Source organism: Alnus glutinosa, chromosome 13 (assembly GCF_958979055.1).
Source record: "Alnus glutinosa chromosome 13, dhAlnGlut1.1, whole genome shotgun sequence".
NCBI classification, from domain to species: domain Eukaryota; kingdom Viridiplantae; phylum Streptophyta; class Magnoliopsida; order Fagales; family Betulaceae; genus Alnus; species Alnus glutinosa.
Genome location: NC_084898.1, coordinates 11,523,185 through 11,536,545, shown reverse-complemented (window position 1 = coordinate 11,536,545; position 13,361 = coordinate 11,523,185).

The following is a 13,361-nucleotide window of genomic DNA, read 5'->3' as shown; positions in this document are numbered from 1 at the left end:
GTGAATTTCACATACAACTAACAACTCATGATTAGGTAGCAGGTACAGAGAGTTGGGAAATAATAAATTACACAAGTTGGAAAGCTAGAAGATTTGGAAAATCCAGCGACATGCACCTTATTCTATAATGTACTTAAAGTAATAACAATAATAATATAGTTTATTTAATTGTTAGCTTACTTTAAATCTTGAAGCAGGATTTTTATAGGAGTTCATTTTCAACGAAACCGACATTTTGCATTGTTTGTTTAAGGAAGAGAAGGGGCAGAACAAATAATCTGTGATTAATCTTTGTCGCTGTCCACAGGGGCGGAGCCAGCTTTTAGGCTATGGGGGGCCAAATTGAAAAAAAAATAATTTGGGAGGGCCAAAACTATAAATTTTTTAAAGAATAGGGGTAAAAATTATATTTTTTTCCTTTTTTTTTTAGATTTTTTTTTTGGGGGAGCCCTTTGGCTTGGGGGGGGCCAGTGTGGCTCCGCCCCTAGCTGTCCATGCTCCGCATGTTCTCGTTTAAGACTTTCTGTCTCAATAATTCTTATTTTACCTCTATTTTATTGGGTTATGTGATAGTGCTTATTGGAGTTTAGGTAATTTTTTATACGATTTGCGAATTCGACACCAATCCAACATGATTAAAGGGTAAAGATAGAAGAGTTTAACTCGTTTAATTAAATGCGTCGAATTAAGATTGACCTATATAGTCTTATATTCATGCATCGACATGCGAAAATACAAGAATTGCTACCACTATTGCCTGTTAATCATTGTTAAAAAAAGAGAAAGAAAAATTAAGAGCTAATAAACACTGGCACAGTAGCTCTCAGTATGATAAAAATAAGATGATGGTGTATTATGTATCATTATTCTTTCCTTATTTCCATATAGCTTGATGTGTTAGTATCTATCGGTCATCGTTTTCTTTTTTTTTTTTTTTTTTTAAAAATGACTAATCCAAAAATGGATGAACACTCCTATATTAACACGGTGAGATGACGGTGGGATGAAGGCGCAATATGTAACATTACTCAATATTTATATAATATCCTTAATTCTTTACATGAATTTCATTCATTGACAGAGACAATCTTGGCTTTCATCAAATAACTTGTATTTGTATAATTAGATTAAAATAAATGCCTCCAAAAGAAATATAAAGAAAGATGAGTAAAGTAATGAATTGGAGGTTCAACCAAACACGGCCCATGTGGATTGATTAGTTGATGTCCAAAAAATAATCACAAAATAGCAAATTCAATGTAATGTAAGACAAGAAAAAGTGCCCAAACGCGGCGTTACGTGTTTGGTGTGGTACATGCAGTGTGTCAAAATTAAACACAACCATGTTATGGTAACCTCTATGATTGCTAAGAGACTTTCAAGAAATATTAATCTCTTAAACTTGGGTGTCTTGTATTCCTTGTCTAACGACATCATAGACATAGGGGGCACAATGCGCCTTGTTTTTCACAAGTCACGTTATAAGGGTGTTTATGCATGTGCAATTTTACATTCTAGTTTTAAGTAATGAGAATGAATAGAAGCCCACTTCTTTACAAAAAAATTATCTGAGATTTTCTGTTTCGTTTGAGCAAATATGGACATAAGTAATTCTAAAACTTTTTCGCAGCTTATTCTAATGAATTATTTTATTTGTTAGAATGTGGTATAAGAGCCACATTCGTATTCTTTTGCTCAGCATTAATTTTATGGTTAAATTTGTGTTTCACGTGAATGCGTCGGTGCTTGAGAGTATTCCAAGATGTGGGTGCTTCTCTTGCTTGCATCTATTATGGATGTTTGACGAAACACATCACTGCTCAATGGCATCGATCAGCTGTGTAGTATGAATGTGGAGGCTGCATGTGCATTTCTATGGACGCTCGCATGCGTCGCACGAACATGTGATTCTTGCTAAGCCGTGCAGGCTCCCTAATGGTTTGTGGTTAACAAATCTTCAGTTGCTTACTAGCATATGTTGGTCTTATGCAGCGCCAACGACCGCATATTGATGAATTTTCGACCTTATGCGAAACACCTATGTTTGTGTACATCTTGTATTAGCATCGGCGATTCGCTCGAGGTTAGCAGTCATGCAGCGAGTGACACGGTGGTCTCGACAGTCATGTCAAGAGTGATGCACGATGGTCTTGGTGGTAGTGATGTAATTGACGGTAATGGCAACCTTTTTGCAGTCGTCGCATATGGTTGGGTGGTGAGGGTTGCCTTTCACCGATTGTCACAAGCATTGGCTCAATGTTGGGCAGCGGCCTTATGCAATCGTTGCATTTTGGTGGGTGGCGGGATGAATGATATAATGCTTTCATGCCATAAGGTAGGTTCTGGGTTGGATTTTCAAACCCGTTAGCCCAACCTAGTCTGAGTTTTCTTTTTTTTTTGAAAAAAAAAAAAAGTTATTGGGTCAATAAAGTGAGCCAACCCAATACATTAGACCTATTGGGTTAGTGTACAGTCCTGTTTGGATTTTTTTATTTTTTATTTAAAAAAAAAAAAGAAAAGATCCTCTCCGTTTCATTTGAAATAGGGAGGAGCTGGTCCCTTTTAAATAAGGGACAAAATTGTCCAAAAAAATTGAAATGACAATATTGCCCCTTGTTTTATAAGGGACCAACTCCTCTCGATTTCAAATGAAATGGAGAGAATCCATTTCCCTAAAAAGGGCGGTCATGCATTAATTGACGATCACACAGGATCTCTAGGTCATTCATGGCAAAGCTGCAAACCATTGAGCCATTTATTTTTCTGATTACGTAATTAAAGTTTCTTTTCTTTATAGTCATATGAATATTGATTTGACAATTATTCCATGTTTTTTTTGTTTATGTTGGATTTTTAATTTCAAACACACGTATGCTCACTCTATGATCAATGTTGAAAAAAAAAAAAATTGAACCATTATGATGCTGTCATAAAGTAGTGAATATTATAGAGACATAGGAGTAACCATATAGCATTAGCATCCTAAGTCATAATGATAAACACATAATTTTTTATTTATTTTTTCATATAAAACTTCATTAAGGATTTTGGCATTTCTATGGCAATTAAATGTTATTGAAGTTGTACTTGTCAAAGTATTTTAGTAGTAGCCACAACATCCTAATTTATGATGATGATCATCATCATGTAAAGATCATTTATTGAAACTTCATAAAGATAGTTAACATATGTCTAGTAATTAATTCACAAATTTAATGATCCATGATGCAACCTCTAATTTATTAATAAAGTTATTTAATAAGTTTATGCATGACACAACATCTACCCACAGAAAGGATAGAATTTACTATAACATTGGTTAATTTAAAATAAGATTATTTCATTCCATCAAAGTATTTATTTTTCTTGGTCATTGCAGTTGTTCCTATTGCTTTTATGGTTGGTAATTTTTATGTTCCAATGCTTTGTTGTAATAATTTTTTTGACCAAGAAGACGTGTTTTTCATTTTTGGGGTATTTGAAACTTGTTTTTGGCATTTTGTATGGACGAGTTACTCGTCCCTACAGAATCAAATGCACCACAGATAATTACTAAAGATGAACGATATGAGTAATCTAATTGCATGACTTTGATTATTCATGAAATCTCAAGTCACTAGTGCATTAGGAGTTCTATCCTTGAATTAATTAAGGTCAAAGATAAAGGTTGTTGAAGAACATTTAGTGTAATGCCCCAATATAAACTAGGGTTAGTAAATCCTTAATTAGAGCTTAACGATTAATGAGGAACAAGGTTTGACATGAAAATTAAGAAAAATGAGCCTGGAACGACACTTGGCCAAATTTGAGGCTCGAGTGATCGATCACTGTCAGTGAGTGATCAATCAGCCCCAGTGAGTCATGGATTAGTGTGGCACATAAACCCTAGAGTGATCGATCACTCCTTTTTGGTGATCGATCAGCGTCAAACATACAGTGATTTGAATATGTTCAAGATTGCAAACGCGGTGTTTAGCTCATTTAAGGCCCCTAATGGCAACCCTAGCGACTAATTGGTCAGCTAGGGCACCAAAAACGCGCACGCGAGAGAGAGAGAGAGAGAGAGAGAGAGAAGCTTTTCTTAAGAGTTTTGGGAAATGATGCCATGTTGGGAGGAAGAACATCCAAAGGGTAAGGGGAATTTCCAGCCTCCCCATCCCAAATCTCATCACCCTGCTCCCACACAACTACCTCTCTAGACGGATCAAAACCTACTAGTCACTAATGAGATTGGGACAAACCATTTATCCTAAATTCATCGCCATTTCCAAAGATAGGAGTGACACAACCACTCAGGGGGGAGAAACCTATCACCTCATCTTCCTTAATATCTAGAGTCGATGACGACACGACCGACTCTAAAAGCGAGGAATGAGGAGTAGAAACTTTCACAACCAGGCTCGGGTTGAGAATCCCCCTCCAAAGGAAACCCTTCTTCGAAATAGATGGCTTAACAATATCCTTTAGGGAATCTGCCACTCTCGCAGAATCCATCATTGAAGCACTGCAACTGTTTCCTCAACTGAAAAACTAATAGACAATCTCATTCTTGCCACAGATTCTGCAAATAAATTATCGTCCAACTGCACTAATCGACCTTCCCTTGCCTTCCGGTAGTATTTTTGAAATGGCTTAGATATCGGCAACACATAAAAATAAGAACAAAGATTCTCACGCAGCTTAGTCGCCCCTGAAAAAGAAACCTGTGAAGGAGCAAAGAGGGGCTAAGAAGACCCCTTAAGTTTGAGTTGAGGGATCAAAGAAGCACCACCGGAGCTGCTTGGGAAAGGGGGAGAGGTACCGAAAGAACCAAACCCAAACAAAGAACTTACCGGAGCCGGAGAAATCCCCTCGGACTTGTGAGGAGCATCCAGAGATACCAAAAACAACATCTTTAGTGTCGACAAGGGGGGAAAGACGAACCATGAAGACGTAGACAACTTGGTGGAATCGACTGCTGGATCAGAAACACACCCACCCCTGGAAGTCGACAGACGTAGATCCACCCCAGAAACAGCCGTCGAAGTCGTCTTCGGCCGATAAAAATTCCCCCGGGCAACTATCGGACATTGAATACACATCGAAGAAACGAGACCCGCTTCAAGGTCCGAAACAGGACTCGTAACCTCAAAGACCTCCATCGTCTATTTGAATTTTGGTTTAGGCATGAATCGGCCTAAACAAAATCCTTTAATCTTACGGCCCAGACCAAACCCAACAAATTGACCCAACAACTTCCCAAAAAATCTAGCCCACAACTAAGTTGAACCTGACGAGCAACTTACTCCACGCACGCAAATTCAAACGTGAATTTGTCTTCCTTGCAAAGCCTGTGGACCCTCGAACAGAGAGACCAGCTTCAAGATTCTTCTTACCCAACGAACGTAGCAGCTTCTCCTTGACCATCAGATCAAGTGGAGGTATCTCCAACACAGAGCAATCCACCACCGATCTCAAAACCTCAGTCTACAAACCTCTGGCCAGAAGGAGATCAGTAGCACACGGCTTCACCAATGGAACCCATAACCTAGTATGACGTAATGGCTTCGATTGCACCACCTCCGCGTACGAGAATGGAAAACCACCCACAATGGGCATCACCATCACATTATAGCATGAGTCCGACCTCACCACCTCCACAAATGAAGGCCCCGTCTAATTCAAAACCATTCCCACCCTTTTTCTCCGCCGAAGACCAAGACTAAACCCACACCCCACCGTAGCAAAAAAGGAAGTCTTTTGCCTTTCTTAACTCACCGGCAAATTTGTGCTAGCCCCACTCTCCACGACCCTCAGGGATCAATAGAATCCCTCTCTGTCCGCCCATCCCATAAGCTGCCGCCTTTAAAAACCGGCCATCTTGGTTCCCACCTCTATGCACAATCAAAACCTTTGTCCCCTACCTGAAATATTTGACAAACTCTTTATCTCCAGGGAAACCCAAAAGAGCCTCTATCATTGACGCTAGTAAAACAGTGCACTGGTTGCTCAGGAGGACCTCACTAGAGAAGCCTTTCCTCTTTTCTTCCACCTACAGCACCAACACCCCATCCAAGACCGAGAGCACAAAATATTTCAACTCCACTAAGAACCTCCTTTCCATCTCAAGGCTCACTTGAAATTAGCTCTCCATAAGGCGAAAACTTCATAAATACATACCCACCCAATGATCTCCCACAAAGAAGGTAAAGTTTATAATGTCTAATCCCTATTTAGGAAAGATAAAAAGTTAGAAGAGTAGAACACTAATAACTTCACTCTCATGGGTTTGATTATTTGGATGGAGCCTTTGGTGAGTGCTACTGTAATGATTATGAATTCAGATTTAGGGATTCACGACATGAAATGTTTTTATGAAGGAAAATGTCTTGTTAGAACATTAGAAATTAAAGAGTGTTCAAATGATTACTTATGTTAAAGGAAAGACAAAGAAACACAAACATGCCCAGCAGTTAAAGAATGACAATAAGGTGCCAATAAAGTCTAATTTTTTTTTATTTTATAGGTAAGAAAAGATTTATTAAAAAAGCGTAAAAGCGCCCCTTGGTACACAGGAAGTATACACAAAAAACACCAAAAGTTAATCCGCAACAACTGACAGAAAATGGAAAAAGAGCCCTAGAACCCAAGAAAAAAAGCCCAAAACAACCCACAAAAGAGCCCAACCAGACACAAGAAAAAATCCACAAACCCGAGAGAATACCCACAACCCACCAAAGCACACAACCCCTACAACATGCAGACCTTTCCTTTACTACGCCTAAAGGAGACTAAGGCATCGCCATAATTTATGGAGCTTTGCAGATTCAGTAGCTCCCTATTGCCTTTTGACTTTTGGCATACTATCATCTTCTCTCACAAAAAATCTTCCTCCATGGCGTCCCGAATAGCCAAAGCCTCCTCCTTCTCAAAAGAACCATCCAAAGCCCAATCCAAGGGTAAACCATCCCAATAGTCTTCGTCCTCCTCCCAAACCACAATCTCTCCATTATGATCAAAACCGACAGGCCAATTTCGAGATTGGAAAAATTCATTTCCTTCAGCAGAAAAAGGAGATAGGCAACCTCTCGGGGGGGAGGAAGGTCCAACCAACCCGACCTCAACGACCTTCTACTACGATGTGAAAATAACTGGCACCTTCGGGCGAGGATTGAGAAATCCCCTTCTTAGACCCTGCTTCACTAGAGGTTCTGTAACCTTCTTCACTGGCAGCTCTGCAACTGTAACCTTTTTAACAGCACAGCCAGCAGACATCTTCATGGCTTCCAAGGAATCCAAAAATAGCTCATCATTCCAAATCATAGAATGCCCTTTCCTTAGTTCCTTCGCCCTCCAGTAGTTTGCTGAAAAGGCTTAGAAACCACCATAGGGAGGAATGATCGCAACTTCTCACCCAACCCAGCCGCTCCATCAAGAGACAAAGGGGCAAAATTGGGTTGAGGAATCTGAAGTGGCCTCAACGGAATGAACTTAAAGACAGTAGCCGAAGAACGGGCCGAAACTGCCGAAAAATTAGGATCCAGAGCCAACGATGGAGGAAACCCGAAGATTGTAGAGGCTGGACTAGAAGGAACCGGAGTCACCTGCAATCCACTAGACCCACCCCCAAAAGAAGACAAAAAAGGAGCCATCCCACTAGTTGTCGACGACGAGGGTATCTGCCGAAGAGAACACCCCCAAAGTGACCGGCGACACCGGACCCACTCCCACTGGGTTAGTCCTCGAACGCCTTATCGACCCACCCCAAATAAAATACAACCCCAACAACTCCCCAGAAGCTGATTCTGGCGACATCTCCGAAATGATTCTCGTCGGACGGACGGTTTTGGAGTTCGGTAGAAACCGGCCCAAACAACAACTTGAGCGTTTCCGATCCAAGCCTGGGCCAATTCTCAAACGCCTTGTCGACCCACCCCAACAAAATGCAGACCCAACATCTTCCCAGAGGCTGGCTTCGAACAGGAGGCTTTGGGTCTCGACAGAAACCGGCCCAAGCCAATACCTGTGCGTTTCCAACCCAGGCCAGACCCAAAACACCGGCCCATAAACTTCCCAGCAGCTCGGCCCATGGCCAATTTGAAACTGATTACCAACTGTTTCCACGTACACAAGTTCCAAAATTTGAAATTCAAATTCAAACTTGGGAGAGACTTCTTGCCCAGCGGTTGGTGATTCTGGTCTTTGTCCAGAGGATCTAGCGAGGGAGATTCCAAGGAATAGCATCTACCGCCATTCTCTGGTCTTCCTCTGCAAACCTCACCACCGGAAGAAAATCACACGACTCCGCCGGCAAATCCCTCAATCTGGAAGGAAGAACCCCCAAGCTGGACACCTTCTTCATGGCAGTGATCGGGTTCGACCTCAACACCTCCGCAAAAGAGAGCCCAGTCCACTTCGTAGCCAAACCCAAACTTGTCCCTTCTACCTTCCCAGCCTTTTGTTCCAACGCAGACGATGACCCGAGCCCGCATCCCACCATGGCTGAGAGGTAATTTGCCGCCTTTCTCAGTTCGCCGGAGAACTTGTGCCATCCCCGTCCTCCACTACCCTCAGGGATCAGAATGAAACCTTTCCGGCCACCCATCCCAAAAACTGTCGCCTCTAAAAAACAGCCAGCTTTGTTGCCACCTAACCGAGCAATCAAGACTTTCGGCCCTTCCCTGAATGACTTGACAAAATCTTGCTTTATCGGGGAACCCAAAAGCCCTTCCATCGTCGACACAAGCCACTCGAAACACTGGAAACTCAAGATGACCTCGCCGAAGAAGTTTTTTCTTTTCTTCTCCACCCTCAACACCGACGCCCCATCCAAAACCGAAAGGACAAAAGTCTTGGCTTCTACTATGAATCGCTTATCCATCTCGCGACACACCCAAAACACAAAACGGCCACGTCAAGGCATCACATCTTCCCCAGAAGAAAAAACCCACCCAACTAGAATGGTAACCGGCTTACGCCTCTACAAAAAAGCGGGACCCAAAAAATGGGACAGAACAAAGTTCTAGCCCCAAAGAACAAACGAGAGGCTAGTTGACAGAAAGGAAAGAGAAAACTCCGAATATGAGCACCTAAATTTCAAAATTACAAGACAACTTTGTAGAATCTGTAACAATTGAAAAAAGCTTATTGAAGTAGGCCTACTCAGAGAAGGATCCCAATAAAGTATAATGGCAACTGTGATACTTATTTCTTCTACAAAGGTTAGTAAATTATCTAGAGTTTTAAAAAATCTTAAATTTTACTATCTTTGGTATTTATGTCGATTGCATTAAGGGACATCAAATCAACAAAACCGCTAAAGGTGAACAAACGAGTTAAAGAGATTCTTCAAAACCAATAAAGGTGAAAAAATGAGTAAAGAGATTCTTGAGTTCATACACACTGACATGGGGTCTTTTCCTACTCCCTGTTTAAATGGTCATATATATTTTATTTCTATTATGGATGACTATACAAGATTTATGTATGCATATATTCTGAATGACAAGGTTGATTAAATGCTTTCAACACCTATAAGAAAGTAGGAAAACAAAAGAAAAAGAAAATTAAGATTGTAAGATCTGATAGAGATGGAAAGAACTATCATAGGTACACAGAAAATGGACAAATGATAAGCATGATTAGTAATTCTAATTTGCCATTATCCTTATGAAATGAAGCCTAAACGATCAATTTGTACATATGAAACATAGTTTCATGCAAGGCTGTCTCTAAGATTCCTTTCATTCTATTTAATGAGTAGAAATCACGTTTAAATATTTTACATATATGCGGTTGTCCTATTGAAGTGATGATTTATAACCCACACCTAAAGAAATTAGGCCCAAGGATAACTAACAAATTTTTATTGGCTATGCAGTCGACTCCAAGAAATTTAGGTTATATTGTCCTTTCCCATAATCCTAGAGTTGTTGAGTCTAGAAATGAAAAATTTCTAGAGGATGTTGTGTAGCACCCCAATCCCACATTGGGAAGATAAATAGTCCACATTGAGTGGGTAGATTATAAAGGCACTTATGGTGCTAAGTACCACATTGATTCTTTATTAGGTAAGACTAAAGTTTATAACTACTATTTTTGAAGTTATAGCGTATATGTGGCTATCGCTTTCCCTAAATTGTTAAAAATTGAATCAGAACAACCTAGTAATGCCATGTGGTAATAGAACACTACATGATGTGACATTAACGAAGACGTCAGTGATTTAAAAAGAGGCAAGTGAGGAAGATTGTAACACTCCAATCCCACATTAGAAAAATGAATAGCCTACATTGAATGAATAGATTATGAAGATACTCATAATGATAAGTCCTTCATTAGTTCCTTACTAGGTGAGACTAAACTTTAAAAATGATTTTAAAAAGCTCCAAATTGACTAGCCTTTTTTTGATTGATAGCGCAAATATTACTAGCACTTTCCTTGGGTCATTACATGCTGAACCTAGTGGGATTGTTTATCCTTGAAAGATAGAATTTGAGGAAGCACAAGAATTGATTGAATTGCCTTCAGACCAAAAAAGACGCTTGATTATGGGTAGGGGAAATCAATTTGATTGCCTTGAGGTACTATCAATTCTAAGACAACCAACTCACGAAGAACAGATTCAGGATGAACCTACTTAGACTTTGCAATAGTCTGATTTTGATATCGGATCTACAGATGATCAGCTTGTTTTCACAAGCCATTAGTGAAGATAACTCCACATTAGGTTCAATGCTATAAAGGATGAGATGAAATCCATGACTAAAAATCATTAACTTCCCAAAGGAACTGTAGCCATAAGCTACAAAAGGATTTACAAAACTGAAAGGGATACTTCTAGTAAAGTTGAATAATATAAAGCTGGACTTATAGCCAATGATTTTACTCAAAAGAAAACACTAACTATCAAGAAACCTTATCTCTAGCATCTAAGAAGGATTCATTTAACATAATAATTTTCTTTTAGTTCTTGTTTCTTTATTTCTTTCTTCTTTTATTTATTTATTTATTTTATTTTATTTTTATTTATTTATTTTTTTGTTGTCCTTGTGTATACTTCTAGTGTACTTTAGGAGCGTCTTACGCATTTTCATAAAATGCGCTTGCTTATAAAAAAAATAATGATAATAGTAGCTCATTTTGATCTATAACTACAACAAATGGACGCGAAAACAAATTTTCTAAATGAGAATCTTGAAGATGAGGTTTACATGACACAACCTGAATGTCTTGGTGATAACAGTCAAAAGGCTTGCAAATTAAGAAAATCTATTTATGAGTTGAAAACACGCCTCCCACCAATGGCATATGAAATTTTACAAGGTTATTAATACATACGACTTTATTGAGAACCTTGTTGATCAGTGTATATACCTTCCGGTCAGTGGGAGTAAAGTTATCTTTTTAATCCTATATGTTGATATTTTGCTTGCAAGCAAAATGAAAAATTTGGATGAAGCCTCTTATGTCATTGGAATAGAGATTCATAGAGACATGAAATAAAGAATATTAAGATTGTCTCATAAGGCCTACATTGAAAATGTTTTTGTGAGATTCAGATTAAAGGATTGTGCACTTCCAGTGGTACTTATTGTTGAAAGGGATAAATATAGTAAAGATCAATGTCCCCGAAATGTATTAGAACAAGAGCAAATGAAAAGTATATGCATATGCAATAGGCAACCGAAAGTATGCACCAGGTCTACACTAGACCTAACATTGGACTGGCAATACGACTATTGGGTCAATACCAAAGCAATCCAAATTTGGAACATTCGAGAACTACAAATAGAGTATTGCAGAATATGCAAAGGACCAAGGACTATAGCTTGACCTACATATACACAAACCATTTGGAGGTAGTTGGCTATTTAGATCAAATTTGCTAAATGTGTAGATAATAAAAACTCTACTTCAAGATATATTTTTCTTATTAATGGATGGGCTATATCCTGAAGATGCAATAAGAAGACTATAGTTGCTACATCTACTATTGAAGCATAATTTATTTATCTTATGCTATGAATCCACTAAACAAGCATTACGGTTGAGAAATTTTATTAAGGATCTCAAGATTGTCGATAATATAGCGAGACCTAATAATATCTTCTGTGATAATTCTACTACAATTTTATTTCATAAGAATAATAAGAGTAGAAGTAGAAGTAAGCTTATCGACATAAAATATCTTAGCGTTAAGAGCAAGTATTAAGAGACATGAAGTGTCTATTGAGCATATAAGTATTGAATTAATGATTCCTGATCCCATAACTAAAAGTTACCGACAAAGCAGTATAAAAATCATGTGGAGCATATGATTCATTAATTCATTTTGTACTTAATTTCTCTCTAATTGGTCTATAAACATAAAGTTATTGCTATAAAGTTTTATGCAAATGTATTGTTTCTATTTGTTGGGACAAATAAAGTTTGACCCGAATAGCTTAATAGAAAATATATTCATAAAGTTTGATTGCCCATAAAGTACTCATTTAGGGAGTAATATACATTATAATATATGGAAGTGATAACTTCTTATATAATGGTTTTATCATCATGATTCATGTATAGTCTTCTTTATGGGAGTGGGAACAATCCATAAATAATTAGAAAAAATGAACTTATGGACATATTGAAGAACCCAACACCATAAGAAATTCATGAGTCATAAAGGCCAAGTGGAAAAATGTATGAAATTCCATTCCCTAATATATTAAAGTGTGGCTCATATGCCACATGTATTTGTTGTGGTTTAATTAAACACAATTATAAGTGTTTGAAAATTTATTCCAGATAAAGAACTATTTGTGGAATCATAATTAGAATTGATTTCTTATTCCTTGATGGGAGGAATAAGTAAGGTAAAATTCTAATTGAGAGTCCCTCACCTAACCTACAAATACAGAGTCTGTGTATTCCATCTAAAAATGCGTTATTGGGCATGGGTTTGAAGACACTTCTTCTCTACTAGTTTTTTTTTTTTTTTTTTTTCTGGTTTCTGTTGCTGAAAATCTCTATTTCGCTTGAGCAAATATGAGTAGAAGTAACTCCAAAACTTTTATGTTGCGTATTTTAAAATATTATTTTATTTGTTAACACCCTTCTATTAAACAAAGAGCCCTGCAAGGAATTAGCTTGTTAAAGAGGATTCAGTTCCTAGCAAATAGAATTTAGGATTAGGTAACAACTGTTCAAATAAAAAGTTAGGTTAATATTGTGACAATTCCATGGGTAGTATTCACGCAGCAGTATATTGTGAGTTGCCACTGTCTAAGATTCCAAAGAAAGAATCCCATTGTGTAGTTTAAGCACAGCCCAAAACCGCCTTACATAAGAGTCAAGCTCACACTATCATCAACTGAAAGAGGGCCCAAAATGA